General features: G+C 48.5%; 72 non-coding genes across 72 annotated transcripts; all 72 read right to left on the bottom strand.

Annotated features, from left to right (window-relative positions):
* Positions 1 to 134: 134 nt before the first annotated feature.
* Positions 135 to 253, bottom strand: LOC145808867 (5S ribosomal RNA). Its single transcript, XR_014352342.1, has one exon. It is a non-coding gene; the product is annotated as a 5S ribosomal RNA (ribosomal RNA).
* Positions 254 to 452: 199 nt separating this feature from the next.
* LOC145808865 (5S ribosomal RNA) lies at positions 453 to 571 on the bottom strand. The gene has a single exon (XR_014352340.1). It is a non-coding gene; the product is annotated as a 5S ribosomal RNA (ribosomal RNA).
* Positions 572 to 770: 199 nt separating this feature from the next.
* Positions 771 to 889, bottom strand: LOC145808864 (5S ribosomal RNA). Its single transcript, XR_014352339.1, has one exon. It is a non-coding gene; the product is annotated as a 5S ribosomal RNA (ribosomal RNA).
* Positions 890 to 1,085: 196 nt separating this feature from the next.
* On the bottom strand, positions 1,086 to 1,204 carry LOC145809916 (5S ribosomal RNA). The gene has a single exon (XR_014353483.1). It is a non-coding gene; the product is annotated as a 5S ribosomal RNA (ribosomal RNA).
* Positions 1,205 to 1,400: 196 nt separating this feature from the next.
* LOC145808863 (5S ribosomal RNA) lies at positions 1,401 to 1,519 on the bottom strand. Its single transcript, XR_014352338.1, has one exon. It is a non-coding gene; the product is annotated as a 5S ribosomal RNA (ribosomal RNA).
* A 198-nt stretch (positions 1,520 to 1,717) lies between these two features.
* On the bottom strand, positions 1,718 to 1,836 carry LOC145808862 (5S ribosomal RNA). Its single transcript, XR_014352337.1, has one exon. It is a non-coding gene; the product is annotated as a 5S ribosomal RNA (ribosomal RNA).
* A 196-nt stretch (positions 1,837 to 2,032) lies between these two features.
* Positions 2,033 to 2,151, bottom strand: LOC145809169 (5S ribosomal RNA). The gene has a single exon (XR_014352663.1). It is a non-coding gene; the product is annotated as a 5S ribosomal RNA (ribosomal RNA).
* A 194-nt stretch (positions 2,152 to 2,345) lies between these two features.
* On the bottom strand, positions 2,346 to 2,464 carry LOC145808861 (5S ribosomal RNA). The gene has a single exon (XR_014352335.1). It is a non-coding gene; the product is annotated as a 5S ribosomal RNA (ribosomal RNA).
* Positions 2,465 to 2,659: 195 nt separating this feature from the next.
* LOC145809227 (5S ribosomal RNA) lies at positions 2,660 to 2,778 on the bottom strand. The gene has a single exon (XR_014352733.1). It is a non-coding gene; the product is annotated as a 5S ribosomal RNA (ribosomal RNA).
* Positions 2,779 to 2,975: 197 nt separating this feature from the next.
* Positions 2,976 to 3,094, bottom strand: LOC145808860 (5S ribosomal RNA). Its single transcript, XR_014352334.1, has one exon. It is a non-coding gene; the product is annotated as a 5S ribosomal RNA (ribosomal RNA).
* A 197-nt stretch (positions 3,095 to 3,291) lies between these two features.
* On the bottom strand, positions 3,292 to 3,410 carry LOC145808859 (5S ribosomal RNA). Its single transcript, XR_014352333.1, has one exon. It is a non-coding gene; the product is annotated as a 5S ribosomal RNA (ribosomal RNA).
* Positions 3,411 to 3,606: 196 nt separating this feature from the next.
* Positions 3,607 to 3,725, bottom strand: LOC145808858 (5S ribosomal RNA). Its single transcript, XR_014352332.1, has one exon. It is a non-coding gene; the product is annotated as a 5S ribosomal RNA (ribosomal RNA).
* Positions 3,726 to 3,923: 198 nt separating this feature from the next.
* Positions 3,924 to 4,042, bottom strand: LOC145808857 (5S ribosomal RNA). The gene has a single exon (XR_014352331.1). It is a non-coding gene; the product is annotated as a 5S ribosomal RNA (ribosomal RNA).
* A 197-nt stretch (positions 4,043 to 4,239) lies between these two features.
* Positions 4,240 to 4,358, bottom strand: LOC145809664 (5S ribosomal RNA). Its single transcript, XR_014353226.1, has one exon. It is a non-coding gene; the product is annotated as a 5S ribosomal RNA (ribosomal RNA).
* A 196-nt stretch (positions 4,359 to 4,554) lies between these two features.
* Positions 4,555 to 4,673, bottom strand: LOC145809012 (5S ribosomal RNA). The gene has a single exon (XR_014352507.1). It is a non-coding gene; the product is annotated as a 5S ribosomal RNA (ribosomal RNA).
* A 197-nt stretch (positions 4,674 to 4,870) lies between these two features.
* Positions 4,871 to 4,989, bottom strand: LOC145808856 (5S ribosomal RNA). Its single transcript, XR_014352329.1, has one exon. It is a non-coding gene; the product is annotated as a 5S ribosomal RNA (ribosomal RNA).
* A 196-nt stretch (positions 4,990 to 5,185) lies between these two features.
* LOC145808854 (5S ribosomal RNA) lies at positions 5,186 to 5,304 on the bottom strand. Its single transcript, XR_014352327.1, has one exon. It is a non-coding gene; the product is annotated as a 5S ribosomal RNA (ribosomal RNA).
* A 196-nt stretch (positions 5,305 to 5,500) lies between these two features.
* LOC145809689 (5S ribosomal RNA) lies at positions 5,501 to 5,619 on the bottom strand. The gene has a single exon (XR_014353251.1). It is a non-coding gene; the product is annotated as a 5S ribosomal RNA (ribosomal RNA).
* A 197-nt stretch (positions 5,620 to 5,816) lies between these two features.
* On the bottom strand, positions 5,817 to 5,935 carry LOC145808853 (5S ribosomal RNA). Its single transcript, XR_014352326.1, has one exon. It is a non-coding gene; the product is annotated as a 5S ribosomal RNA (ribosomal RNA).
* Positions 5,936 to 6,133: 198 nt separating this feature from the next.
* On the bottom strand, positions 6,134 to 6,252 carry LOC145808852 (5S ribosomal RNA). Its single transcript, XR_014352325.1, has one exon. It is a non-coding gene; the product is annotated as a 5S ribosomal RNA (ribosomal RNA).
* A 195-nt stretch (positions 6,253 to 6,447) lies between these two features.
* LOC145808851 (5S ribosomal RNA) lies at positions 6,448 to 6,566 on the bottom strand. Its single transcript, XR_014352323.1, has one exon. It is a non-coding gene; the product is annotated as a 5S ribosomal RNA (ribosomal RNA).
* Positions 6,567 to 6,764: 198 nt separating this feature from the next.
* Positions 6,765 to 6,883, bottom strand: LOC145808850 (5S ribosomal RNA). The gene has a single exon (XR_014352322.1). It is a non-coding gene; the product is annotated as a 5S ribosomal RNA (ribosomal RNA).
* A 196-nt stretch (positions 6,884 to 7,079) lies between these two features.
* Positions 7,080 to 7,198, bottom strand: LOC145808848 (5S ribosomal RNA). Its single transcript, XR_014352320.1, has one exon. It is a non-coding gene; the product is annotated as a 5S ribosomal RNA (ribosomal RNA).
* A 197-nt stretch (positions 7,199 to 7,395) lies between these two features.
* LOC145808847 (5S ribosomal RNA) lies at positions 7,396 to 7,514 on the bottom strand. The gene has a single exon (XR_014352319.1). It is a non-coding gene; the product is annotated as a 5S ribosomal RNA (ribosomal RNA).
* Positions 7,515 to 7,713: 199 nt separating this feature from the next.
* On the bottom strand, positions 7,714 to 7,832 carry LOC145808846 (5S ribosomal RNA). The gene has a single exon (XR_014352318.1). It is a non-coding gene; the product is annotated as a 5S ribosomal RNA (ribosomal RNA).
* A 197-nt stretch (positions 7,833 to 8,029) lies between these two features.
* On the bottom strand, positions 8,030 to 8,148 carry LOC145808845 (5S ribosomal RNA). Its single transcript, XR_014352317.1, has one exon. It is a non-coding gene; the product is annotated as a 5S ribosomal RNA (ribosomal RNA).
* A 196-nt stretch (positions 8,149 to 8,344) lies between these two features.
* LOC145808844 (5S ribosomal RNA) lies at positions 8,345 to 8,463 on the bottom strand. The gene has a single exon (XR_014352316.1). It is a non-coding gene; the product is annotated as a 5S ribosomal RNA (ribosomal RNA).
* A 196-nt stretch (positions 8,464 to 8,659) lies between these two features.
* LOC145809078 (5S ribosomal RNA) lies at positions 8,660 to 8,778 on the bottom strand. Its single transcript, XR_014352572.1, has one exon. It is a non-coding gene; the product is annotated as a 5S ribosomal RNA (ribosomal RNA).
* Positions 8,779 to 8,976: 198 nt separating this feature from the next.
* Positions 8,977 to 9,095, bottom strand: LOC145808842 (5S ribosomal RNA). The gene has a single exon (XR_014352314.1). It is a non-coding gene; the product is annotated as a 5S ribosomal RNA (ribosomal RNA).
* Positions 9,096 to 9,292: 197 nt separating this feature from the next.
* On the bottom strand, positions 9,293 to 9,411 carry LOC145808841 (5S ribosomal RNA). The gene has a single exon (XR_014352313.1). It is a non-coding gene; the product is annotated as a 5S ribosomal RNA (ribosomal RNA).
* Positions 9,412 to 9,609: 198 nt separating this feature from the next.
* Positions 9,610 to 9,728, bottom strand: LOC145809368 (5S ribosomal RNA). Its single transcript, XR_014352902.1, has one exon. It is a non-coding gene; the product is annotated as a 5S ribosomal RNA (ribosomal RNA).
* Positions 9,729 to 9,924: 196 nt separating this feature from the next.
* On the bottom strand, positions 9,925 to 10,043 carry LOC145809521 (5S ribosomal RNA). The gene has a single exon (XR_014353081.1). It is a non-coding gene; the product is annotated as a 5S ribosomal RNA (ribosomal RNA).
* Positions 10,044 to 10,239: 196 nt separating this feature from the next.
* On the bottom strand, positions 10,240 to 10,358 carry LOC145808840 (5S ribosomal RNA). Its single transcript, XR_014352312.1, has one exon. It is a non-coding gene; the product is annotated as a 5S ribosomal RNA (ribosomal RNA).
* Positions 10,359 to 10,553: 195 nt separating this feature from the next.
* LOC145808839 (5S ribosomal RNA) lies at positions 10,554 to 10,672 on the bottom strand. Its single transcript, XR_014352311.1, has one exon. It is a non-coding gene; the product is annotated as a 5S ribosomal RNA (ribosomal RNA).
* Positions 10,673 to 10,868: 196 nt separating this feature from the next.
* Positions 10,869 to 10,987, bottom strand: LOC145808838 (5S ribosomal RNA). The gene has a single exon (XR_014352310.1). It is a non-coding gene; the product is annotated as a 5S ribosomal RNA (ribosomal RNA).
* A 197-nt stretch (positions 10,988 to 11,184) lies between these two features.
* LOC145808837 (5S ribosomal RNA) lies at positions 11,185 to 11,303 on the bottom strand. Its single transcript, XR_014352309.1, has one exon. It is a non-coding gene; the product is annotated as a 5S ribosomal RNA (ribosomal RNA).
* A 196-nt stretch (positions 11,304 to 11,499) lies between these two features.
* Positions 11,500 to 11,618, bottom strand: LOC145808836 (5S ribosomal RNA). Its single transcript, XR_014352307.1, has one exon. It is a non-coding gene; the product is annotated as a 5S ribosomal RNA (ribosomal RNA).
* Positions 11,619 to 11,816: 198 nt separating this feature from the next.
* On the bottom strand, positions 11,817 to 11,935 carry LOC145809403 (5S ribosomal RNA). Its single transcript, XR_014352944.1, has one exon. It is a non-coding gene; the product is annotated as a 5S ribosomal RNA (ribosomal RNA).
* A 195-nt stretch (positions 11,936 to 12,130) lies between these two features.
* On the bottom strand, positions 12,131 to 12,248 carry LOC145810013 (5S ribosomal RNA). The gene has a single exon (XR_014353580.1). It is a non-coding gene; the product is annotated as a 5S ribosomal RNA (ribosomal RNA).
* A 194-nt stretch (positions 12,249 to 12,442) lies between these two features.
* Positions 12,443 to 12,561, bottom strand: LOC145808835 (5S ribosomal RNA). The gene has a single exon (XR_014352306.1). It is a non-coding gene; the product is annotated as a 5S ribosomal RNA (ribosomal RNA).
* A 196-nt stretch (positions 12,562 to 12,757) lies between these two features.
* On the bottom strand, positions 12,758 to 12,876 carry LOC145809677 (5S ribosomal RNA). Its single transcript, XR_014353239.1, has one exon. It is a non-coding gene; the product is annotated as a 5S ribosomal RNA (ribosomal RNA).
* A 195-nt stretch (positions 12,877 to 13,071) lies between these two features.
* On the bottom strand, positions 13,072 to 13,190 carry LOC145808834 (5S ribosomal RNA). The gene has a single exon (XR_014352305.1). It is a non-coding gene; the product is annotated as a 5S ribosomal RNA (ribosomal RNA).
* Positions 13,191 to 13,388: 198 nt separating this feature from the next.
* LOC145808833 (5S ribosomal RNA) lies at positions 13,389 to 13,507 on the bottom strand. Its single transcript, XR_014352304.1, has one exon. It is a non-coding gene; the product is annotated as a 5S ribosomal RNA (ribosomal RNA).
* A 197-nt stretch (positions 13,508 to 13,704) lies between these two features.
* LOC145808831 (5S ribosomal RNA) lies at positions 13,705 to 13,823 on the bottom strand. The gene has a single exon (XR_014352301.1). It is a non-coding gene; the product is annotated as a 5S ribosomal RNA (ribosomal RNA).
* Positions 13,824 to 14,019: 196 nt separating this feature from the next.
* LOC145808830 (5S ribosomal RNA) lies at positions 14,020 to 14,138 on the bottom strand. Its single transcript, XR_014352300.1, has one exon. It is a non-coding gene; the product is annotated as a 5S ribosomal RNA (ribosomal RNA).
* Positions 14,139 to 14,335: 197 nt separating this feature from the next.
* Positions 14,336 to 14,454, bottom strand: LOC145808829 (5S ribosomal RNA). The gene has a single exon (XR_014352299.1). It is a non-coding gene; the product is annotated as a 5S ribosomal RNA (ribosomal RNA).
* A 195-nt stretch (positions 14,455 to 14,649) lies between these two features.
* On the bottom strand, positions 14,650 to 14,768 carry LOC145809770 (5S ribosomal RNA). Its single transcript, XR_014353332.1, has one exon. It is a non-coding gene; the product is annotated as a 5S ribosomal RNA (ribosomal RNA).
* A 197-nt stretch (positions 14,769 to 14,965) lies between these two features.
* Positions 14,966 to 15,084, bottom strand: LOC145808828 (5S ribosomal RNA). Its single transcript, XR_014352298.1, has one exon. It is a non-coding gene; the product is annotated as a 5S ribosomal RNA (ribosomal RNA).
* A 197-nt stretch (positions 15,085 to 15,281) lies between these two features.
* Positions 15,282 to 15,400, bottom strand: LOC145809207 (5S ribosomal RNA). The gene has a single exon (XR_014352709.1). It is a non-coding gene; the product is annotated as a 5S ribosomal RNA (ribosomal RNA).
* Positions 15,401 to 15,595: 195 nt separating this feature from the next.
* Positions 15,596 to 15,714, bottom strand: LOC145809440 (5S ribosomal RNA). Its single transcript, XR_014352989.1, has one exon. It is a non-coding gene; the product is annotated as a 5S ribosomal RNA (ribosomal RNA).
* Positions 15,715 to 15,910: 196 nt separating this feature from the next.
* Positions 15,911 to 16,029, bottom strand: LOC145808827 (5S ribosomal RNA). Its single transcript, XR_014352297.1, has one exon. It is a non-coding gene; the product is annotated as a 5S ribosomal RNA (ribosomal RNA).
* A 196-nt stretch (positions 16,030 to 16,225) lies between these two features.
* On the bottom strand, positions 16,226 to 16,344 carry LOC145808826 (5S ribosomal RNA). Its single transcript, XR_014352295.1, has one exon. It is a non-coding gene; the product is annotated as a 5S ribosomal RNA (ribosomal RNA).
* A 194-nt stretch (positions 16,345 to 16,538) lies between these two features.
* Positions 16,539 to 16,657, bottom strand: LOC145808825 (5S ribosomal RNA). Its single transcript, XR_014352294.1, has one exon. It is a non-coding gene; the product is annotated as a 5S ribosomal RNA (ribosomal RNA).
* Positions 16,658 to 16,856: 199 nt separating this feature from the next.
* On the bottom strand, positions 16,857 to 16,975 carry LOC145808824 (5S ribosomal RNA). The gene has a single exon (XR_014352293.1). It is a non-coding gene; the product is annotated as a 5S ribosomal RNA (ribosomal RNA).
* Positions 16,976 to 17,173: 198 nt separating this feature from the next.
* Positions 17,174 to 17,292, bottom strand: LOC145808823 (5S ribosomal RNA). The gene has a single exon (XR_014352292.1). It is a non-coding gene; the product is annotated as a 5S ribosomal RNA (ribosomal RNA).
* Positions 17,293 to 17,488: 196 nt separating this feature from the next.
* On the bottom strand, positions 17,489 to 17,607 carry LOC145808822 (5S ribosomal RNA). Its single transcript, XR_014352291.1, has one exon. It is a non-coding gene; the product is annotated as a 5S ribosomal RNA (ribosomal RNA).
* A 197-nt stretch (positions 17,608 to 17,804) lies between these two features.
* On the bottom strand, positions 17,805 to 17,923 carry LOC145808820 (5S ribosomal RNA). The gene has a single exon (XR_014352289.1). It is a non-coding gene; the product is annotated as a 5S ribosomal RNA (ribosomal RNA).
* Positions 17,924 to 18,121: 198 nt separating this feature from the next.
* Positions 18,122 to 18,240, bottom strand: LOC145809769 (5S ribosomal RNA). The gene has a single exon (XR_014353331.1). It is a non-coding gene; the product is annotated as a 5S ribosomal RNA (ribosomal RNA).
* A 199-nt stretch (positions 18,241 to 18,439) lies between these two features.
* Positions 18,440 to 18,558, bottom strand: LOC145808819 (5S ribosomal RNA). Its single transcript, XR_014352288.1, has one exon. It is a non-coding gene; the product is annotated as a 5S ribosomal RNA (ribosomal RNA).
* A 197-nt stretch (positions 18,559 to 18,755) lies between these two features.
* On the bottom strand, positions 18,756 to 18,874 carry LOC145809390 (5S ribosomal RNA). Its single transcript, XR_014352929.1, has one exon. It is a non-coding gene; the product is annotated as a 5S ribosomal RNA (ribosomal RNA).
* A 195-nt stretch (positions 18,875 to 19,069) lies between these two features.
* On the bottom strand, positions 19,070 to 19,188 carry LOC145809439 (5S ribosomal RNA). The gene has a single exon (XR_014352987.1). It is a non-coding gene; the product is annotated as a 5S ribosomal RNA (ribosomal RNA).
* Positions 19,189 to 19,386: 198 nt separating this feature from the next.
* On the bottom strand, positions 19,387 to 19,505 carry LOC145808818 (5S ribosomal RNA). Its single transcript, XR_014352287.1, has one exon. It is a non-coding gene; the product is annotated as a 5S ribosomal RNA (ribosomal RNA).
* Positions 19,506 to 19,701: 196 nt separating this feature from the next.
* LOC145808817 (5S ribosomal RNA) lies at positions 19,702 to 19,820 on the bottom strand. The gene has a single exon (XR_014352286.1). It is a non-coding gene; the product is annotated as a 5S ribosomal RNA (ribosomal RNA).
* A 194-nt stretch (positions 19,821 to 20,014) lies between these two features.
* LOC145808816 (5S ribosomal RNA) lies at positions 20,015 to 20,133 on the bottom strand. Its single transcript, XR_014352285.1, has one exon. It is a non-coding gene; the product is annotated as a 5S ribosomal RNA (ribosomal RNA).
* A 195-nt stretch (positions 20,134 to 20,328) lies between these two features.
* On the bottom strand, positions 20,329 to 20,447 carry LOC145808815 (5S ribosomal RNA). The gene has a single exon (XR_014352284.1). It is a non-coding gene; the product is annotated as a 5S ribosomal RNA (ribosomal RNA).
* A 200-nt stretch (positions 20,448 to 20,647) lies between these two features.
* On the bottom strand, positions 20,648 to 20,766 carry LOC145808814 (5S ribosomal RNA). The gene has a single exon (XR_014352283.1). It is a non-coding gene; the product is annotated as a 5S ribosomal RNA (ribosomal RNA).
* Positions 20,767 to 20,963: 197 nt separating this feature from the next.
* On the bottom strand, positions 20,964 to 21,082 carry LOC145810213 (5S ribosomal RNA). Its single transcript, XR_014353787.1, has one exon. It is a non-coding gene; the product is annotated as a 5S ribosomal RNA (ribosomal RNA).
* Positions 21,083 to 21,279: 197 nt separating this feature from the next.
* Positions 21,280 to 21,398, bottom strand: LOC145809370 (5S ribosomal RNA). The gene has a single exon (XR_014352905.1). It is a non-coding gene; the product is annotated as a 5S ribosomal RNA (ribosomal RNA).
* Positions 21,399 to 21,597: 199 nt separating this feature from the next.
* LOC145808813 (5S ribosomal RNA) lies at positions 21,598 to 21,716 on the bottom strand. The gene has a single exon (XR_014352282.1). It is a non-coding gene; the product is annotated as a 5S ribosomal RNA (ribosomal RNA).
* A 198-nt stretch (positions 21,717 to 21,914) lies between these two features.
* LOC145808812 (5S ribosomal RNA) lies at positions 21,915 to 22,033 on the bottom strand. The gene has a single exon (XR_014352281.1). It is a non-coding gene; the product is annotated as a 5S ribosomal RNA (ribosomal RNA).
* A 198-nt stretch (positions 22,034 to 22,231) lies between these two features.
* Positions 22,232 to 22,350, bottom strand: LOC145808811 (5S ribosomal RNA). Its single transcript, XR_014352280.1, has one exon. It is a non-coding gene; the product is annotated as a 5S ribosomal RNA (ribosomal RNA).
* Positions 22,351 to 22,548: 198 nt separating this feature from the next.
* LOC145808809 (5S ribosomal RNA) lies at positions 22,549 to 22,667 on the bottom strand. The gene has a single exon (XR_014352278.1). It is a non-coding gene; the product is annotated as a 5S ribosomal RNA (ribosomal RNA).
* Between the last annotated feature and the right edge of the window lie 118 nt (positions 22,668 to 22,785).

Raw genomic sequence — 22,785 nt, 5'->3', positions numbered from 1 at the left:
CAGGATAATCTGGAAATGGTTTAAAAGGGAGAAATTGTCGAAAAGGAGGCGAAGGCGATTGAATGGGCTAAAAATCGGACAGGCTGTCCGGGGAAAAAAAAAAGGGGGGGGGGGTGGTGGAAAAAGGGACAAAAGGGGTGCAACACGAGGACTTCCCAGGGGGTCACCCATCCTAGTACTACTCTCGCCCAAGCACGCTTAACTGCGGAGTTCTGATGGGATCCGGTGCATTAGTGCTGGTATGATCGCACCCGAAGATTAACCGCGACTTTATTGTTTTAAGCAGTAGACGGGGAAAAAAAATGAAATTGAATGGAACAGGATAATCTGGAAATGGTTTAAAAGGGAGAAATTGTCGAAAAGGAGGCGAAGGCGATTGAATGGGCTAAAAATCGGACAGGCTGTCCGGGGAAAAAAAAAGGGGGGGTGGGGTGGTGGAAAAAGGGACAAAAGGGGTGCAACACGAGGACTTCCCAGGGGGTCACCCATCCTAGTACTACTCTCGCCCAAGCACGCTTAACTGCGGAGTTCTGATGGGATCCGGTGCATTAGTGCTGGTATGATCGCACCCGAAGATTAACCGCGACTTTATTGTTTTAAGCAGTAGACGGGGAAAAAAATGAAATTGAATGGAACAGGATAATCTGGAAATGGTTTAAAAGGGAGAAATTGTCGAAAAGGAGGCGAAGGCGATTGAATGGGCTAAAAATCGGACAGGCTGTCCGGGGAAAAAAAAAAGGGGGGGGGGGGTGGTGGAAAAAGGGACAAAAGGGGTGCAACACGAGGACTTCCCAGGGGGTCACCCATCCTAGTACTACTCTCGCCCAAGCACGCTTAACTGCGGAGTTCTGATGGGATCCGGTGCATTAGTGCTGGTATGATCGCACCCGAAGATTAACCGCGACTTTATTGTTTTAAGCAGTAGACGGGGAAAAAAATGAAATTGAATGGAACAGGATAATCTGGAAATGGTTTAAAAGGGAGAAATTGTCGAAAAGGAGGCGAAGGCGATTGAATGGGCTAAAAATCGGACAGGCTGTCCGGGGAAAAAAAAAGGGGGGGGGGTGGTGGAAAAAGGGACAAAAGGGGTGCAACACAAGGACTTCCCAGGGGGTCACCCATCCTAGTACCACTCTCGCCCAAGCACGCTTAACTGCGGAGTTCTGATGGGATCCGGTGCATTAGTGCTGGTATGATCGCACCCGAAGATTAACCGCGACTTTATTGTTTTAAGCAGTAGACGGGGAAAAAAATGAAATTGAATGGAACAGGATAATCTGGAAATGGTTTAAAAGGGAGAAATTGTCGAAAAGGAGGCGAAGGCGATTGAATGGGCTAAAAATCGGACAGGCTGTCCGGGGAAAAAAAAAGGGGGGGGGGTGGTGGAAAAAGGGACAAAAGGGGTGCAACACGAGGACTTCCCAGGGGGTCACCCATCCTAGTACTACTCTCGCCCAAGCACGCTTAACTGCGGAGTTCTGATGGGATCCGGTGCATTAGTGCTGGTATGATCGCACCCGAAGATTAACCGCGACTTTATTGTTTTAAGCAGTAGACGGGGAAAAAAATGAAATTGAATGGAACAGGATAATCTGGAAATGGTTTAAAAGGGAGAAATTGTCGAAAAGGAGGCGAAGGCGATTGAATGGGCTAAAAATCGGACAGGCTGTCCGGGGAAAAAAAAAGGGGGGGGGGGGTGGTGGAAAAAGGGACAAAAGGGGTGCAACACGAGGACTTCCCAGGGGGTCACCCATCCTAGTACTACTCTCGCCCAAGCACGCTTAACTGCGGAGTTCTGATGGGATCCGGTGCATTAGTGCTGGTATGATCGCACCCGAAGATTAACCGCGACTTTATTGTTTTAAGCAGTAGACGGGGAAAAAAATGAAATTGAATGGAACAGGATAATCTGGAAATGGTTTAAAAGGGAGAAATTGTCGAAAAGGAGGCGAAGGCGATTGGATGGGCTAAAAATCGGACAGGCTGTCTGGGGAAAAAAAAAGGGGGGGGGGTGGTGGAAAAAGGGACAAAAGGGGTGCAACACGAGGACTTCCCAGGGGGTCACCCATCCTAGTACTACTCTCGCCCAAGCACACTTAACTGCGGAGTTCTGATGGGATCCGGTGCATTAGTGCTGGTATGATCGCACCCGAAGATTAACCGCGACTTTATTATTTTAAGCAGTAGACGGGGAAAAAAATGAAATTGAATGGAACAGGATAATCTGGAAATGGTTTAAAAGGGAGAAATTGTCGAAAAGGAGGCGAAGGCGATTGAATGGGCTAAAAATCGGACAGGCTGTCCGGGGAAAAAAAAAGGGGGGGGTGGTGGAAAAAGGGACAAAAGGGGTGCAACACGAGGACTTCCCAGGGGGTCACCCATCCTAGTACTACTCTCGCCCAAGCACGCTTAACTGCGGAGTTCTGATGGGATCCGGTGCATTAGTGCTGGTATGATCGCACCCGAAGATTAACCGCGACTTTATTGTTTTAAGCAGTAGACGGGGAAAAAAATGAAATTGAATGGAACAGGATAATCTGGAAATGGTTTAAAAGGGAGAAATTGTCGAAAAGGAGGCGAAGGCGATTGAATGGGCTAAAAATCGGACAGGCTGTCCGGGGAAAAAAAAAAGGGGGGGGTGGTGGAAAAAGGGACAAAAGGGGTGCAACACGAGGACTTCCCAGGGGGTCACCCATCCTAGTACTACTCTCGCCCAAGCACGCTTAACTGCGGAGTTCTGATGGGATCCGGTGCATTAGTACTGGTATGATCGCACCCGAAGATTAACCGCGACTTTATTGTTTTAAGCAGTAGACGGGGAAAAAAATGAAATTGAATGGAACAGGATAATCTGGAAATGGTTTAAAAGGGAGAAATTGTCGAAAAGGAGGCGAAGGCGATTGAATGGGCTAAAAATCGGACAGGCTGTCCGGGGAAAAAAAAAGGGGGGGGGGGTGGTGGAAAAAGGGACAAAAGGGGTGCAACACGAGGACTTCCCAGGGGGTCACCCATCCTAGTACTACTCTCGCCCAAGCACGCTTAACTGCGGAGTTCTGATGGGATCCGGTGCATTAGTGCTGGTATGATCGCACCCGAAGATTAACCGCGACTTTATTGTTTTAAGCAGTAGACGGGGAAAAAAATGAAATTGAATGGAACCGGATAATCTGGAAATGGTTTAAAAGGGAGAAATTGTCGAAAAGGAGGCGAAGGCGATTGAATGGGCTAAAAATCGGACAGGCTGTCCGGGGAAAAAAAAAGGGGGGGGGGGTGGTGGAAAAAGGGACAAAAGGGGTGCAACACGAGGACTTCCCAGGGGGTCACCCATCCTAGTACTACTCTCGCCCAAGCACGCTTAACTGCGGAGTTCTGATGGGATCCGGTGCATTAGTGCTGGTATGATCGCACCCGAAGATTAACCGCGACTTTATTGTTTTAAGCAGTAGACGGGGAAAAAAATGAAATTGAATGGAACAGGATAATCTGGAAATGGTTTAAAAGGGAGAAATTGTCGAAAAGGAGGCGAAGGCGATTGAATGGGCTAAAAATCGGACAGGCTGTCCGGGGAAAAAAAAAGGGGGGGGGGTGGTGGAAAAAGGGACAAAAGGGGTGCAACACGAGGACTTCCCAGGGGGTCACCCATCCTAGTACTACTCTCGCCCAAGCACGCTTAACTGCGGAGTTCTGATGGGATCCGGTGCATTAGTGCTGGTATGATCGCACCCGAAGATTAACCGCGACTTTATTGTTTTAAGCAGTAGACGGGGAAAAAAATGAAATTGAATGGAACAGGATAATCTGGAAATGGTTTAAAAGGGAGAAATTGTCGAAAAGGAGGCGAAGGCGATTGAATGGGCTAACAATCGGACAGGCTGTCCGGGGAAAAAAAAAAGAGGGGGGGGGTGGTGGAAAAAGGGACAAAAGGGGTGCAACACGAGGACTTCCCAGGGGGTCACCCATCCTAGTACTACTCTCGCCCAAGCACGCTTAACTGCGGAGTTCTGATGGGATCCGGTGCATTAGTGCTGGTATGATCGCACCCGAAGATTAACCGCGACTTTATTGTTTTAAGCAGTAGACGGGGAAAAAAATGAAATTGAATGGAACAGGATAATCTGGAAATGGTTTAAAAGGGAGAAATTGTCGAAAAGGAGGCGAAGGCGATTGAATGGGCTAAAAATCGGACAGGCTGTCCGGGGAAAAAAAAAGGGGGGGGGGGTGGGGGAAAAAGGGACAAAAGGGGTGCAAGACGAGGACTTCCCAGGGGGTCACCCATCCTAGTACTACTCTCGCCCAAGCACGCTTAACTGCGGAGTTCTGATGGGATCCGGTGCATTAGTGCTGGTATGATCGCACCCGAAGATTAACCGCGACTTTATTGTTTTAAGCAGTAGACGGGGAAAAAAATGAAATTGAATGGAACATGATAATCTGGAAATGGTTTAAAAGGGAGAAATTGTCGAAAAGGAGGCGAAGGCGATTGAATGGGCTAAAAATCGGACAGGCTGTCCGGGGAAAAAAAAAGGGGGGGGGGTGGTGGAAAAAGGGACAAAAGGGGTGCAACACGAGGATTTCCCAGGGGGTCACCCATCCTAGTACTACTCTCGCCCAAGCACGCTTAACTGCGGAGTTCTGATGGGATCCGGTGCATTAGTGCTGGTATGATCGCACCCGAAGATTAACCGCGACTTTATTGTTTTAAGCAGTAGACGGGGAAAAAAATGAAATTGAATGGAACAGGATAATGTGGAAATGGTTTAAAAGGGAGAAATTGTCGAAAAGGAGGCGAAGGCGATTGAATGGGCTAAAAATCGGACAGGCTGTCCGGGGAAAAAAAAAGGAGGGGGGGGTGGTGGAAAAAGGGACAAAAGGGGTGCAACACGAGGACTTCCCAGGGGGTCACCCATCCTAGTACTACTCTCGCCCAAGCACGCTTAACTGCGGAGTTCTGATGGGATCCGGTGCATTAGTGCTGGTATGATCGCACCCGAAGATTAACCGCGACTTTATTGTTTTAAGCAGTAGACGGGGAAAAAAATGAAATTGAATGGAACAGGATAATCTGGAAATGGTTTAAAAGGGAGAAATTGTCGAAAAGGAGGCGAAGGCGATTGAATGGGCTAAAAATCGGACAGGCTGTCCGGGGAAAAAAAAAGGGGGGGGGGTGGTGGAAAAAGGGACAAAAGGGGTGCAACACGAGGACTTCCCAGGGGGTCACCCATCCTAGTACTACTCTCGCCCAAGCACGCTTAACTGCGGAGTTCTGATGGGATCCGGTGCATTAGTGCTGGTATGATCGCACCCGAAGATTAACCGCGACTTTATTGTTTTAAGCAGTAGACGGGGAAAAAAATGAAATTGAATGGAACAGGATAATCTGGAAATGGTTTAAAAGGGAGAAATTGTCGAAAAGGAGGCGAAGGCGATTGAATGGGCTAAAAATCGGACAGGCTGTCCGGGGAAAAAAAAAAGGGGGGGGGTGGTGGAAAAAGGGACAAAAGTGGTGCAACACGAGGACTTCCCAGGGGGTCACCCATCCTAGTACTACTCTCGCCCAAGCACGCTTAACTGCGGAGTTCTGATGGGATCCGGTGCATTAGTGCTGGTATGATCGCACCCGAAGATTAACCGCGACTTTATTGTTTTAAGCAGTAGACGGGGAAAAAAATGAAATTGAATGGAACAGGATAATCTGGAAATGGTTTAAAAGGGAGAAATTGTCGAAAAGGAGGCGAAGGCGATTGAATGGGCTAAAAATCGGACAGGCTGTCCGGGGAAAAAAAAAGGGGGGGGGGGTGGTGGAAAAAGGGACAAAAGGGGTGCAACACGAGGACTTCCCAGGGGGTCACCCATCCTAGTACTACTCTCGCCCAAGCACGCTTAACTGCGGAGTTCTGATGGGATCCGGTGCATTAGTGCTGGTATGATCGCACCCGAAGATTAACCGCGACTTTATTGTTTTAAGCAGTAGACGGGGAAAAAAATGAAATTGAATGGAACAGGATAATCTGGAAATGGTTTAAAAGGGAGAAATTGTCGAAAAGGAGGCGAATGCGATTGAATGGGCTAAAAATCGGACAGGCTGTCCGGGGAAAAAAAAAAGGGGGGGGGGGTGGTGGAAAAAGGGACAAAAGGGGTGCAACACGAGGACTTCCCAGGGGGTCACCCATCCTAGTACTACTCTCGCCCAAGCACGCTTAACTGCGGAGTTCTGATGGGATCCGGTGCATTAGTGCTGGTATGATCGCACCCGAAGATTAACCGCGACTTTATTGTTTTAAGCAGTAGACGGGGAAAAAAATGAAATTGAATGGAACAGGATAATCTGGAAATGGTTTAAAAGGGAGAAATTGTCGAAAAGGAGGCGAAGGCGATTGAATGGGCTAAAAATCGGACAGGCTGTCCGGGGAAAAAAAAGGGGGGGGGGTGGTGGAAAAAGGGACAAAAGGGGTGCAACACGAGGACTTCCCAGGGGGTCACCCATCCTAGTACTACTCTCGCCCAAGCACGCTTAACTGCGGAGTTCTGATGGGATCCGGTGCATTAGTGCTGGTATGATCGCACCCGAAGATTAACCGCGACTTTATTGTTTTAAGCAGTAGACGGGGAAAAAAATGAAATTGAATGGAACAGGATAATCTGGAAATGGTTTAAAAGGGAGAAATTGTCGAAAAGGAGGCGAAGGCGATTGAATGGGCTAAAAATCGGACAGGCTGTCCGGGGAAAAAAAAAAGGGGGGGGGGGTGGTGGAAAAAGGGACAAAAGGGGTGCAACACGAGGACTTCCCAGGGGGTCACCCATCCTAGTACTACTCTCGCCCAAGCACGCTTAACTGCGGAGTTCTGATGGGATCCGGTGCATTAGTGCTGGTATGATCGCACCCGAAGATTAACCGCGACTTTATTGTTTTAAGCAGTAGACGGGGAAAAAAAATGAAATTGAATGGAACAGGATAATCTGGAAATGGTTTAAAAGGGAGAAATTGTCGAAAAGGAGGCGAAGGCGATTGAATGGGCTAAAAATCGGACAGGCTGTCCGGGGAAAAAAAAAGGGGGGGGGTGGTGGAAAAAGGGACAAAAGGGGTGCAACACGAGGACTTCCCAGGGGGTCACCCATCCTAGTACTACTCTCGCCCAAGCACGCTTAACTGCGGAGTTCTGATGGGATCCGGTGCATTAGTGCTGGTATGATCGCACCCGAAGATTAACCGCGACTTTATTGTTTTAAGCAGTAGACGGGGAAAAAAATGAAATTGAATGGAACAGGATAATCTGGAAATGGTTTAAAAGGGAGAAATTGTCGAAAAGGAGGCGAAGGCGATTGAATGGGCTAAAAATCGGACAGGCTGTCCGGGGAAAAAAAAAGGGGGGGGGGGTGGTGGAAAAAGGGACAAAAGGGGTGCAACACGAGGACTTCCCAGGGGGTCACCCATCCTAGTACTACTCTCGCCCAAGCACGCTTAACTGCGGAGTTCTGATGGGATCCGGTGCATTAGTGCTGGTATGATCGCACCCGAAGATTAACCGCGACTTTATTGTTTTAAGCAGTAGACGGGGAAAAAAATGAAATTGAATGGAACAGGATAATCTGGAAATGGTTTAAAAGGGAGAAATTGTCGAAAAGGAGGCGAAGGCGATTGAATGGGCTAAAAATCGGACAGGCTGTCCGGGGAAAAAAAAAGGGGGGGGGGGGGTGGTGGAAAAAGGGACAAAAGGGGTGCAACACGAGGACTTCCCAGGGGGTCACCCATCCTAGTACTACTCTCGCCCAAGCACGCTTAACTGCGGAGTTCTGATGGGATCCGGTGCATTAGTGCTGGTATGATCGCACCCGAAGATTAACCGCGACTTTATTGTTTTAAGCAGTAGACGGGGAAAAAAATGAAATTGAATGGAACAGGATAATCTGGAAATGGTTTAAAAGGGAGAAATTGTCGAAAAGGAGGCGAAGGCGATTGAATGGGCTAAAAATCGGACAGGCTGTCCGGGGAAAAAAAAAGGGGGGGGGGGTGGTGGAAAAAGGGACAAAAGGGGTGCAACACGAGGACTTCCCAGGGGGTCACCCATCCTAGTACTACTCTCGCCCAAGCACGCTTAACTGCGGAGTTCTGATGGGATCCGGTGCATTAGTGCTGGTATGATCGCACCCGAAGATTAACCGCGACTTTATTGTTTTAAGCAGTAGACGGGGAAAAAAATGAAATTGAATGGAACAGGATAATCTGGAAATGGTTTAAAAGGGAGAAATTGTCGAAAAGGAGGCGAAGGCGATTGAATGGGCTAAAAATCGGACAGGCTGTCCGGGGAAAAAAAAAGGGGGGGGGGTGGTGGAAAAAGGGACAAAAGGGGTGCAACACGAGGACTTCCCAGGGGGTCACCCATCCTAGTACTACTCTCGCCCAAGCACGCTTAACTGCGGAGTTCTGATGGGATCCGGTGCATTAGTGCTGGTATGATCGCACCCGAAGATTAACCGCGACTTTATTGTTTTAAGCAGTAGACGGGGAAAAAAATGAAATTGAATGGAACAGGATAATCTGGAAATGGTTTAAAAGGGAGAAATTGTCGAAAAGGAGGCGAAGGCGATTGAATGGGCTAAAAATCGGACAGGCTGTCCGGGGAAAAAAAAAGGGGGGGGGGTGGTGGAAAAAGGGACAAAAGGGGTGCAACACGAGGACTTCCCAGGGGGTCACCCATCCTAGTACTACTCTCGCCCAAGCACGCTTAGCTGCGGAGTTCTGATGGGATCCGGTGCATTAGTGCTGGTATGATCGCACCCGAAGATTAACCGCGACTTTATTGTTTTAAGCAGTAGACGGGGAAAAAAATGAAATTGAATGGAACAGGATAATCTGGAAATGGTTTAAAAGGGAGAAATTGTCGAAAAGGAGGCGAAGGCGATTGAATGGGCTAAAAATCGGACAGGCTGTCCGGGGAAAAAAAAAGGGGGGGGGGGGTGGTGGAAAAAGGGACAAAAGGGGTGCAACACGAGGACTTCCCAGGGGGTCACCCATCCTAGTACTACTCTCGCCCAAGCACGCTTAACTGCGGAGTTCTGATGGGATCCGGTGCATTAGTGCTGGTATGATCGCACCCGAAGATTAACCGCGACTTTATTGTTTTAAGCAGTAGACGGGGAAAAAAATGAAATTGAATGGAACAGGATAATCTGGAAATGGTTTAAAAGGGAGAAATTGTCGAAAAGGAGGCGAAGGCGATTGAATGGGCTAAAAATCGGACAGGCTGTCCGGGGAAAAAAAAAGGGGGGGGGGGTGGTGGAAAAAGGGACAAAAGGGGTGCAACACGAGGACTTCCCAGGGGGTCACCCATCCTAGTACTACTCTCGCCCAAGCACGCTTAACTGCGGAGTTCTGATGGGATCCGGTGCATTAGTGCTGGTATGATCGCACCCGAAGATTAACCGCGACTTTATTGTTTTAAGCAGTAGACGGGGAAAAAAATGAAATTGAATGGAACAGGATAATCTGGAAATGGTTTAAAAGGGAGAAATTGTCGAAAAGGAGGCGAAGGCGATTGAATGGGCTAAAAATCGGACAGGCTGTCCGGGGAAAAAAAAAGGGGGGGGGGGGTGGTGGAAAAAGGGACAAAAGGGGTGCAACACGAGGACTTCCCAGGGGGTCACCCATCCTAGTACTACTCTCGCCCAAGCACGCTTAACTGCGGAGTTCTGATGGGATCCGGTGCATTAGTGCTGGTTTGATCGCACCCGAAGATTAACCGCGACTTTATTGTTTTAAGCAGTAGACGGGGAAAAAAATGAAATTGAATGGAACAGGATAATCTGGAAATGGTTTAAAAGGGAGAAATTGTCGAAAAGGAGGCGAAGGCGATTGAATGGGCTAAAAATCGGACAGGCTGTCCGGGGAAAAAAAAAGGGGGGGGGGTGGTGGAAAAAGGGACAAAAGGGGTGCAACACGAGGACTTCCCAGGGGGTCACCCATCCTAGTACTACTCTCGCCCAAGCACGCTTAACTGCGGAGTTCTGATGGGATCTGGTGCATTAGTGCTGGTATGATCGCACCCGAAGATTAACCGCGACTTTATTGTTTTAAGCAGTAGACGGGGAAAAAAATGAAATTGAATGGAACAGGATAATCTGGAAATGGTTTAAAAGGGAGAAATTGTCGAAAATGAGGCGAAGGCGATTGAATGGGCTAAAAATCGGACAGGCTGTCCGGCGAAAAAAAAAGGGGGGGGGGTGGTGGAAAAAGGGACAAAAGGGGTGCAACACGAGGACTTCCCAGGGGGTCACCCATCCTAGTACTACTCTCGCCCAAGCACGCTTAACTGCGGAGTTCTGATGGGATCCGGTGCATTAGTGCTGGTATGATCGCACCCGAAGATTAACCGCGACTTTATTGTTTTAAGCAGTAGACGGGGAAAAAAATGAAATTGAATGGAACAGGATAATCTGGAAATGGTTTAAAAGGGAGAAATTGTCGAAAAGGAGGCGAAGGCGATTGAATGGGCTAAAAATCGGACAGGCTGTCCGGGGAAAAAAAAGGGGGGGGGGTGGTGGAAAAAGGGACAAAAGGGGTGCAACACGAGGACTTCCCAGGGGGTCACCCATCCTAGTACTACTCTCGCCCAAGCACGCTTAACTGCGGAGTTCTGATGGGATCCGGTGCATTAGTGCTGGTATGATCGCACCCGAAGATTAACCGCGACTTTATTGTTTTAAGCAGTAGACGGGGAAAAAAATGAAATTGAATGGAACAGGATAATCTGGAAATGGTTTAAAAGGGAGAAATTGTCGAAAAGGAGGCGAAGGCGATTGAATGGGCTAAAAATCGGACATGCTGTCCGGGGAAAAAAAAAGGGGGGGGGGTGGTGGAAAAAGGGACAAAAGGGGTGCAACACGAGGACTTCCCAGGGGGTCACCCATCCTAGTACTACTCTCGCCCAAGCACGCTTAACTGCGGAGTTCTGATGGGATCCGGTGCATTAGTGCTGGTATGATCGCACCCGAAGATTAACCGCGACTTTATTGTTTTAAGCAGTAGACGGGGAAAAAAATGAAATTGAATGGAACAGGATAATCTGGAAATGGTTTAAAAGGGAGAAATTGTCGAAAAGGAGGCGAAGGCGATTGAATGGGCTAAAAATCGGACAGGCTGTCCGGGGAAAAAAAAAGGGGGGGGGGGTGGTGGAAAAAGGGACAACAGGGGTGCAACACGAGGACTTCCCAGGGGGTCACCCATCCTAGTACTACTCTCGCCCAAGCACGCTTAACTGCGGAGTTCTGATGGGATCCGGTGCATTAGTGCTGGTATGATCGCACCCGAAGATTAACCGCGACTTTATTGTTTTAAGCAGTAGACGGGGAAAAAAATGAAATTGAATGGAACAGGATAATCTGGAAATGGTTTAAAAGGGAGAAATTGTCGAAAAGGAGGCGAAGGCGATTGAATGGGCTAAAAATCGGACAGTCTGTCCGGGGAAAAAAAAAGGGGGGGGGGTGGTGGAAAAAGGGACAACAGGGGTGCAACACGAGGACTTCCCAGGGGGTCACCCATCCTAGTACTACTCTCGCCCAAGCACGCTTAACTGCGGAGTTCTGATGGGATCCGGTGCATTAGTGCTGGTATGATCGCACCCGAAGATTAACCGCGACTTTATTGTTTTAAGCAGTAGACGGGGAAAAAAATGAAATTGAATGGAACAGGATAATCTGGAAATGGTTTAAAAGGGAGAAATTGTCGAAAAGGAGGCGAAGGCGATTGAATGGGCTAAAAATCGGACAGGCTGTCCGGGGAAAAAAAAAAGGGGGGGGGGGTGGTGGAAAAAGGGACAAAAGGGGTGCAACACGAGGACTTCCCAGGGGGTCACCCATCCTAGTACTACTCTCGCCCAAGCACGCTTAACTGCGGAGTTCTGATGGGATCCGGTGCATTAGTGCTGGTATGATCGCACCTGAAGATTAACCGCGACTTTATTGTTTTAAGTAGTAGACGGGGAAAAAAATGAAATTGAATGGAACAGGATAATCTGGAAATGGTTTAAAAGGGAGAAATTGTCGAAAAGGAGGCGAAGGCGATGGAATGGGCTAAAAATCGGACAGGCTGTCCGGGGAAAAAAAAAGGGGGGGGGTGGTGGAAAAAGGGACAAAAGGGGTGCAACACGAGGACTTCCCAGGGGTCACCCATCCTAGTACTACTCTCGCCCAAGCACGCTTAACTGCGGAGTTCTGATGGGATCCGGTGCATTAGTGCTGGTATGATCGCACCCGAAGATTAACCGCGACTTTATTGTTTTAAGCAGTAGACGGGGAAAAAAATGAAATTGAATGGAACAGGATAATCTGGAAATGGTTTAAAAGGGAGAAATTGTTGAAAAGGAGGCGAAGGCGATTGAATGGGCTAAAAATCGGACAGGCTGTCCGGGGAAAAAAAAAGGGGGGGGTGGTGGAAAAAGGGACAAAAGGGGTGCAACACGAGGACTTCCCAGGGGGTCACCCATCCTAGTACTACTCTCGCCCAAGCACGCTTAACTGCGGAGTTCTGATGGGATCCGGTGCATTAGTGCTGGTATGATCGCACCCGAAGATTAACCGCGACTTTATTGTTTTAAGCAGTAGACGGGGAAAAAAATGAAATTGAATGGAACAGGATAATCTGGAAATGGTTTAAAAGGGAGAAATTGTCGAAAAGGAGGCGAAGGCGATTGAATGGGCTAAAAATCGGACAGGCTGTCCGGGGAAAAAAAAAGGGGGGGGGGTGGTGGAAAAAGGGACAAAAGGGGTGCAACACGAGGACTTCCCAGGGGGCCACCCATCCTAGTACTACTCTCGCCCAGGCACGCTTAACTGCGGAGTTCTGATGGGATCCGGTGCATTAGTGCTGGTATGATCGCACCCGAAGATTAACCGCGACTTTATTGTTTTAAGCAGTAGACGGGGAAAAAAATGAAATTGAATGGAACAGGATAATCTGGAAATGGTTTAAAAGGGAGAAATTGTCGAAAAGGAGGCGAAGGCGATTGAATGGGCTAAAAATCGGACAGGCTGTCCGGGGAAAAAAAAAGGGGGGGGGTGGTGGAAAAAGGGACAAAAGGGGTGCAACACGAGGACTTCCCAGGGGGTCACCCATCCTAGTACTACTCTCGCCCAAGCACGCTTAACTGCGGAGTTCTGATGGGATCCGGTGCATTAGTGCTGGTATGATCGCACCCGAAGATTAACCGCGACTTTATTGTTTCAAGCAGTAGACGGGGAAAAAAATGAAATTGAATGGAACAGGATAATCTGGAAATGGTTTAAAAGGGAGAAATTGTCGAAAAGGAGGCGAAGGCGATTGAATGGGCTAAAAATCGGACAGGCTGTCCGGGGAAAAAAAAAGGGGGGGGGGGGTGGTGGAAAAAGGGACAAAAGGGGTGCAACACGAGGACTTCCCAGGGGGTCACCCATCCTAGTACTACTCTCGCCCAAGCACGCTTAACTGCGGAGTTCTGATGGGATCCGGTGCATTAGTGCTGGTATGATCGCACCCGAAGATTAACCGCGACTTTATTGTTTTAAGCAGTAGACGGGGAAAAAAATGAAATTGAATGGAACAGGATAATCTGGAAATGGTTTAAAAGGGAGAAATTGTCGAAAAGGAGGCGAAGGCGATTGAATGGGCTAAAAATCGGACAGGCTGTCCGGGGAAAAAAAAAAGGGGGGGGGGTGGTGGAAAAAGGGACAAAAGGGGTGCAACACGAGGACTTCCCAGGGGGTCACCCATCCTAGTACTACTCTCGCCCAAGCACGCTTAACTGCGGAGTTCTGATGGGATCCGGTGCATTAGTGCTGGTATGATCGCACCCGAAGATTAACCGTGACTTTATTGTTTTAAGCAGTAGACGGGGAAAAAAATGAAATTGAATGGAACAGGATAATCTGGAAATGGTTTAAAAGGGAGAAATTGTCGAAAAGGAGGCGAAGGCGATTGAATGGGCTAAAAATCGGACAGGCTGTCCGGGGAAAAAAAAAGGGCGGGGGGTGGTGGAAAAAGGGACAAAAGGGGTGCAACACGAGGACTTCCCAGGGGGTCACCCATCCTAGTACTACTCTCGCCCAAGCACGCTTAACTGCGGAGTTCTGATGGGATCCGGTGCATTAGTGCTGGTATGATCGCACCCGAAGATTAACCGCGACTTTATTGTTTTAAGCAGTAGACGGGGAAAAAAATGAAATTGAATGGAACAGGATAATCTGGAAATGGTTTAAAAGGGAGAAATTGTCGAAAAGGAGGCGAAGGCGATTGAATGGGCTAAAAATCGGACAGGCTGTCCGGGGAAAAAAAAAGGGGAGGGGGGTGGTGGAAAAAGGGACAAAAGGGGTGCAACACGAGGACTTCCCAGGGGGTCACCCATCCTAGTACTACTCTCGCCCAAGCACGCTTAACTGCGGAGTTCTGATGGGATCCGGTGCATTAGTGCTGGTATGATCGCACCCGAAGATTAACCGCGACTTTATTGTTTTAAGCAGTAGACGGGGAAAAAAATGAAATTGAATGGAACAGGATAATCTGGAAATGGTTTAAAAGGGAGAAATTGTCGAAAAGGAGGCGAAGGCGATTGAATGTGCTAAAAATCGGACAGGCTGTCCGGGGAAAAAAAAAGGGGGGGGGTGGTGGAAAAAGGGACAAAAGCGGTGCAACACGAGGACTTCCCAGGGGGTCACCCATCCTAGTACTACTCTCGCCCAAGCACGCTTAACTGCGGAGTTCTGATGGGATCCGGTGCATTAGTGCTGGTATGATCGCACCCGAAGATTAACCGCGACTTTATTGTTTTAAGCAGTAGACGGGGAAAAAAATGAAATTGAATGGAACAGGATAATCTGGAAATGGTTTAAAAGGGAGAAATTGTCGAAAAGGAGGCGAAGGCGATTGAATGGGCTAAAAATCGGACAGGCTGTCCGGGGAAAAAAAAAGTGGGGGGGGGTGGTGGAAAAAGGGACAAAAGGGGTGCAACACGAGGACTTCCCAGGGGGTCACCCATCCTAGTACTACTCTCGCCCAAGCACGCTTAACTGCGGAGTTCTGATGGGATCCGGTGCATTAGTGCTGGTATGATCGCACCCGAAGATTAACCGCGACTTTATTGTTTTAAGCAGTAGACGGGGAAAAAAATAAAATTGAATGGAACAGGATAATCTGGAAATGGTTTAAAAGGGAGAAATTGTCGAAAAGGAGGCGAAGGCGATTGAATGGGCTAAAAATCGGACAGGCTGTCCGGGGAAAAAAAAGGGGGCGGGGGGTGGTGGAAAAAGGGACAAAAGGGGTGCAACACGAGGACTTCCCAGGGGGTCACCCATCCTAGTACTACTCTCGCCCAAGCACGCTTAACTGCGGAGTTCTGATGGGATCCGGTGCATTAGTGCTGGTATAATCGCACCCGAAGATTAACCGCGACTTTATTGTTTTAAGCAGTAGACGGGGAAAAAAATGAAATTGAATGGAACAGGATAATCTGGAAATGGTTTAAAAGGGAGAAATTGTCGAAAAGGAGGCGAAGGCGATTGAATGGGCTAAAAATCGGACAGGCTGTCCGGGGAAAAAAAAAGGGGGGGGGTGGTGGAAAAAGGGACAAAAGGGGTGCAACACGAGGACTTCCCAGGGGGTCACCCATCCTAGTACTACTCTCGCCCAAGCACGCTTAACTGCGGAGTTCTGATGGGATCCGGTGCATTAGTGCTGATATGATCGCACCCGAAGATTAACCGCGACTTTATTGTTTTAAGCAGTAGACGGGGAAAAAAATGAAATTGAATGGAACAGGATAATCTGGAAATGGTTTAAAAGGGAGAAATTGTCGAAAAGGAGGCGAAGGCGATTGAATGGTCTAAAAATCGGACAGGCTGTCCGGGGAAAAAAAAAGGGGGGGGGGTGGTGGAAAAAGGGACAAAAGGGGTGCAACACGAGGACTTCCCAGGGGGTCACCCATCCTAGTACTACTCTCGCCCAAGCACGCTTAACTGCGGAGTTCTGATGGGATCCGGTGCATTAGTGCTGGTATGATCGCACCCGAAGATTAACCGCGACTTTATTGTTTTAAGCAGTAGACGGGGAAAAAAATGAAATTGAATGGAACAGGATAATCTGGAAATGGTTTAAAAGGGAGAAATTGTCGAAAAGGAGGCGAAGGCGATTGAATGGGCTAAAAATCGGACAGGCTGTCCGGGGAAAAAAAAGGGGGGGGGGGTGGTGGAAAAAGGGACAAAAGGGGTGCAACACGAGGACTTCCCAGGGGGTCACCCATCCTAGTACTACTCTCGCCCAAGCACGCTTAACTGCGGAGTTCTGATGGGATCCGGTGCATTAGTGCTGGTATGATCGCACCCGAAGATTAACCGCGACTTTATTGTTTTAAGCAGTAGACGGGGAAAAAAATGAAATTGAATGGAACAGGATAATCTGGAAATGGTTTAAAAGGGAGAAATTGTCGAAAAGGAGGCGAAGGCGATTGAATGGGCTAAAAATCGGACAGGCTGTCCGGGGAAAAAAAAAGGGGGGGGTGGTGGAAAAAGGGACAAAAGGGGTGCAACACGAGGACTTCCCAGGGGGTCACCCATCCTAGTACTACTCTCGCCCAAGCACGCTTAACTGCGGAGTTCTGATGGGATCCGGTGCATTAGTGCTGGTATGATCGCACCCGAAGATTAACCGCGACTTTATTGTTTCAAGCAGTAGACGGGGAAAAAAATGAAATTGAATGGAACAGGATAATCTGGAAATGGTTTAAAAGGGAGAAATTGTCGAAAAGGAGGCGAAGGCGATTGAATGGGCTAAAAATCGGACAGGCTGTCCGGGGAAAAAAAAAGGGGGGGGGGGGGTGGTGGAAAAAGGGACAAAAGGGGTGCAACACGAGGACTTCCCAGGGGGTCACCCATCCTAGTACTACTCTCGCCCAAGCACGCTTAACTGCGGAGTTCTGATGGGATCCGGTGCATTAGTGCTGGTATGATCGCACCCGAAGATTAACCGCGACTTTATTGTTTTAAGCAGTAGACGGGGAAAAAAATGAAATTGAATGGAACAGGATAATCTGGAAATGGTTTAAAAGGGAGAAATTGTCGAAAAGGAGGCGAAGGCGATTGAATGGGCTAAAAATCGGACAGGCTGTCCGGGGAAAAAAAAAAAGGGGGGGGGGTGGTGGAAAAAGGGACAAAAGGGGTGCAACACGAGGACTTCCCAGGGGGTCACCCATCCTAGTACTACTCTCGCCCAAGCACGCTTAACTGCGGAGTTCTGATGGGATCCGGTGCATTAGTGCTGGTATGATCGCACCCGAAGATTAACCGCGACTTTATTGTTTTAAGCAGTAGACGGGGAAAAAAATGAAATTGAATGGAACAGGATAATCTGGAAATGGTTTAAAAGGGAGAAATTGTCGAAAAGGAGGCGAAGGCGATTGAATGGGCTAAAAATCGGACAGGCTGTCCGGGGAAAAAAAAAGGGCGGGGGGTGGTGGAAAAAGGGACAAAAGGGGTGCAACACGAGGACTTCCCAGGGGGTCACCCATCCTAGTACTACTCTCGCCCAAGCACGCTTAACTGCGGAGTTCTGATGGGATCCGGTGCATTAGTGCTGGTATGATCGCACCCGAAGATTAACCGCGACTTTATTGTTTTAAGCATTAGACGGGGAAAAAAATGAAATTGAATGGAACAGGATAATCTGGAAATGGTTTAAAAGGGAGAAATTGTCGAAAAGGAGGCGAAGGCGATTGAATGGGCTAAAAATCGGACAGGCTGTCCGGGGAAAAAAAAAGGGGAGGGGGGTGGTGGAAAAAGGGACAAAAGGGGTGCAACACGAGGACTTCCCAGGGGGTCACCCATCCTAGTACTACTCTCGCCCAAGCACGCTTAACTGCGGAGTTCTGATGGGATCCGGTGCATTAGTGCTGGTATGATCGCACCCGAAGATTAACCGCGACTTTATTGTTTTAAGCAGTAGACGGGGAAAAAAATGAAATTGAATGGAACAGGATAATCTGGAAATGGTTTAAAAGGGAGAAATTGTCGAAAAGGAGGCGAAGGCGATTGAATGTGCTAAAAATCGGACAGGCTGTCCGGGGAAAAAAAAAGGGGGGGGGGGGTGGTGGAAAAAGGGACAAAAGCGGTGCAACACGAGGACTTCCCAGGGGGTCACCCATCCTAGTACTACTCTCGCCCAAGCACGCTTAACTGCGGAGTTCTGATGGGATCCGGTGCATTAGTGCTGGTATGATCGCACCCGAAGATTAACCGCGACTTTATTGTTTTAAGCAGTAGACGGGGAAAAAAATGAAATTGAATGGAACAGGATAATCTGGAAATGGTTTAAAAGGGAGAAATTGTCGAAAAGGAGGCGAAGGCGATTGAATGGTCTAAAAATCGGACAGGCTGTCCGGGGAAAAAAAAAGTGGGGGGGGGGGTGGTGGAAAAAGGGACAAAAGGGGTGCAACACGAGGACTTCCCAGGGGGTCACCCATCCTAGTACTACTCTCGCCCAAGCACGCTTAACTGCGGAGTTCTGATGGGATCCGGTGCATTAGTGCTGGTATGATCGCACCCGAAGATTAACCGCGACTTTATTGTTTTAAGCAGTAGACGGGGAAAAAAATAAAATTGAATGGAACAGGATAATCTGGAAATGGTTTAAAAGGGAGAAATTGTCGAAAAGGAGGCGAAGGCGATTGAATGGGCTAAAAATCGGACAGGCTGTCCGGGGAAAAAAAAGGGGGCGGGGGGTGGTGGAAAAAGGGACAAAAGGGGTGCAACACGAGGACTTCCCAGGGGGTCACCCATCTTAGTACTACTCTCGCCCAAGCACGCTTAACTGCGGAGTTCTGATGGGATCCGGTGCATTAGTGCTGGTATAATCGCACCCGAAGATTAACCGCGACTTTATTGTTTTAAGCAGTAGACGGGGAAAAAAATGAAATTGAATGGAACAGGATAATCTGGAAATGGTTTAAAAGGGAGAAATTGTCGAAAAGGAGGCGAAGGCGATTGAATGGGCTAAAAATCGGACAGGCTGTCCGGGGAAAAAAAAAGGGGGGGGGTGGTGGAAAAAGGGACAAAAGGGGTGCAACACGAGGACTTCCCAGGGGGTCACCCATCCTAGTACTACTCTCGCCCAAGCACGCTTAACTGCGGAGTTCTGATGGGATCCGGTGCATTAGTGCTGATATGATCGCACCCGAAGATTAACCGCGACTTTATTGTTTTAAGCAGTAGACGGGGAAAAAAATGAAATTGAATGGAACAGGATAATCTGGAAATGGTTTAAAAGGGAGAAATTGTCGAAAAGGAGGCGAAGGCGATTGAATGGTCTAAAAATCGGACAGGCTGTCCGGGGAAAAAAAAAGGGGGGGGGGGGTGGTGGAAAAAGGGACAAAAGGGGTGCAACACGAGGACTTCCCAGGGGGTCACCCATCCTAGTACTACTCTCGCCCAAGCACGCTTAACTGCGGAGTTCTGATGGGATCCGGTGCATTAGTGCTGGTATGATCGCACCCGAAGATTAACCGCGACTTTATTGTTTTAAGCAGTAGACGGGGAAAAAAATGAAATTGAATGGAACAGGATAATCTGGAAATGGTTTAAAAGGGAGAAATTGTCGAAAAGGAGGCGAAGGCGATTGAATGGGCTAAAAATCGGACAGGCTGTCCGGGGAAAAAAAAGGGGGGGGGGGGGGTGGAAAAAGGGACAAAAGGGGTGCAACACGAGGACTTCCCAGGGGGTCACCCATCCTAGTACTACTCTCGCCCAAGCACGCTTAACTGCGGAGTTCTGATGGGATCCGGTGCATTAGTGCTGGTATGATCGCACCCGAAGATTAACCGCGACTTTATTGTTTTAAGCAGTAGACGGGGAAAAAAATGAAATTGAATGGAACAGGATAATCTGGAAATGGTTTAAAAGGGAGAAATTGTCGAAAAGGAGGCGAAGGCGATTGAATGGGCTAAAAATCGGACAGGCTGTCCGGGGAAAAAAAAGGGGGGGGGTGGTGGAAAAAGGGACAAAAGGGGTGCAACACGAGGACTTCCCAGGGGGTCACCCATCCTAGTACTACTCTCGCCCAAGCACGCTTAACTGCGGAGTTCTGATGGGATCCGGTGCATTAGTGCTGGTATGATCGCACCCGAAGATTAACCGCGACTTTATTGTTTTAAGCAGTAGACGGGGAAAAAAATGAAATTGAATGGAACAGGATAATCTGGAAATGGTTTAAAAGGGAGAAATTGTCGAAAAGGAGGCGAAGGCGATTGAATGGGCTAAAAATCGGACAGGCTGTCCGGGGAAAAAAAAGGGGGGGGGGTGGTGGAAAAAGGGACAAAAGGGGTGCAACACGAGGACTTCCCAGGGGGTCACCCATCCTAGTACTACTCTCGCCCAAGCACGCTTAACTGCGGAGTTCTGATGGGATCCGGTGCATTAGTGCTGGTATGATCGCACCCGAAGATTAACCGCGACTTTATTGTTTTAAGCAGTAGACGGGGAAAAAAATGAAATTGAATGGAACAGGATAATCTGGAAATGGTTTAAAAGGGAGAAATTGTCGAAAAGGAGGCGAAGGCGATTGAATGGGCTAAAAATCGGACAGGCTGTCCGGGGAAAGAAAAAAAGGGGGGGGGGGGTGGTGGAAAAAGGGACAAAAGGGGTGCAACACGAGGACTTCCCAGGGGGTCACCCATCCTAGTACTACTCTCGCCCAAGCACGCTTAACTGCGGAGTTCTGATGGGATCCGGTGCATTAGTGCTGGTATGATCGCACCCGAAGATTAACCGCGACTTTATTGTTTTAAGCAGTAGACGGGGAAAAAAATGAAATTGAATGGAACAGGATAATCTGGACATGGTTTAAAAGGGAGAAATTGTCGAAAAGGAGGCGAAGGCGATTGAATGGGCTAAAAATCGGACAGGCTGTCCGGGGAAAAAAAAAGGGGGGGGGGGTGGTGGAAAAAGGGACAAAAGGGTAGCAACACGAGGACTTCCCAGGGGGTCACCCATCCTAGTACTACTCTCGCCCAAGCACGCTTAACTGCGGAGTTCTGATGGGATCCGGTGCATTAGTGCTGGTATGATCGCACCCGAAGATTAACCGCGACTTTATTGTTTTAAGCAGTAGACGGGGAAAAAAATGAAATTGAATGGAACAGGATAATCTGGAAATGGTTTAAAAGGGAGAAATTGTCGAAAAGGAGGCGAAGGCGATTGAATGGGCTAAAAATCGGACAGGCTGTCCGGGGAAAAAAAAAGGGGGGGGGGGTGGTGGAAAAAGGGACAAAAGGGGTGCAACACGAGGACTTCCCAGGGGGTCACCCATCCTAGTACTACTCTCGCCCAAGCACGCTTAACTGCGGAGTTCTGATGGGATCCGGTGCATTAGTGCTGGTATGATCGCACTCGAAGATTAACCGCGACTTTATTGTTTTAAGCAGTAGACGGGGAAAAAAATGAAATTGAATGGAACAGGATAATCTGGAAATGGTTTAAAAGGGAGAAATTGTCGAAAAGGAGGCGAAGGCGATTGAATGGGCTAAAAATCGGACAGGCTGTCCGGGGAAAAAAAAAAGGGGGGGGGGGGTGGTGGAAAAAGGGACAAAAGGGGTGCAACACGAGGACTTCCCAGGGGGTCACCCATCCTAGTACTACTCTCGCCCAAGCACGCTTAACTGCGGAGTTCTGATGGGATCCGGTGCATTAGTGCTGGTATGATCGCACCCGAAGATTAACCGCGACTTTATTGTTTTAAGCAGTAGACGGGGAAAAAAATGAAATTGAATGGAACAGGATAATCTGGAAATGGTTTAAAAGGGAGAAATTGTCGAAAAGGAGGCGAAGGCGATTGAATGGGCTAAAAATCGGACAGGCTGTCCGGGGAAAAAAAAAGGGGGGGGGGGGTGGTGGAAAAAGGGACAAAAGGGGTGCAACACGAGGACTTCCCAGGGGGTCACCCATCCTAGTACTACTCTCGCCCAAGCACGCTTAACTGCGGAGTTCTGATGGGATCCGGTGCATTAGTGCTGGTATGATCGCACCCGAAGATTAACCGCGACTTTATTGTTTTAAGCAGTAGACGGGGAAAAAAATGAAATTGAATGGAACAGGATAATCTGGAAATGGTTTAAAAGGGAGAAATTGTCGAAAAGGAGGCGAAGGCGATTGAATGGGCTAAAAATCGGACAGGCTGTCCGGGGAAAGAAAAAAGGGGGGGGGGGTGGTGGAAAAAGGGACAAAAGGGGTGCAACACGAGGACTTCCCAGGGGGTCACCCATCCTAGTACTACTCTCGCCCAAGCACGCTTAACTGCGGAGTTCTGATGGGATCCGGTGCATTAGTGCTGGTATGATCGCACCCGAAGATTAACCGCGACTTTATTGTTTTAAGCAGTAGACGGGGAAAAAAATGAAATTGAATGGAACAGGATAATCTGGACATGGTTTAAAAGGGAGAAATTGTCGAAAAGGAGGCGAAGGCGATTGAATGGGCTAAAAATCGGACAGGCTGTCCGGGGAAAAAAAAAGGGGGGGGGGGGTGGTGGAAAAAGGGACAAAAGGGGTGCAACACGAGGACTTCCCAGGGGGTCACCCATCCTAGTACTACTCTCGCCCAAGCACGCTTAACTGCGGAGTTCTGATGGGATCCGGTGCATTAGTGCTGGTATGATCGCACCCGAAGATTAACCGCGACTTTATTGTTTTAAGCAGTAGACGGGGAAAAAAATGAAATTGAATGGAACAGGATAATCTGGAAATGGTTTAAAAGGGAGAAATTGTCGAAAAGGAGGCGAAG

The sequence above is a fragment of the Camellia sinensis genome, chromosome 14 (assembly GCF_055761805.1).
Source record: "Camellia sinensis isolate YWXY chromosome 14, ASM5576180v1, whole genome shotgun sequence".
NCBI lineage: Eukaryota > Viridiplantae > Streptophyta > Magnoliopsida > Ericales > Theaceae > Camellia > Camellia sinensis.
Note: the sequence above shows the minus strand (reverse complement) of the source record. Positions and strands in the feature narration are given on the sequence as shown.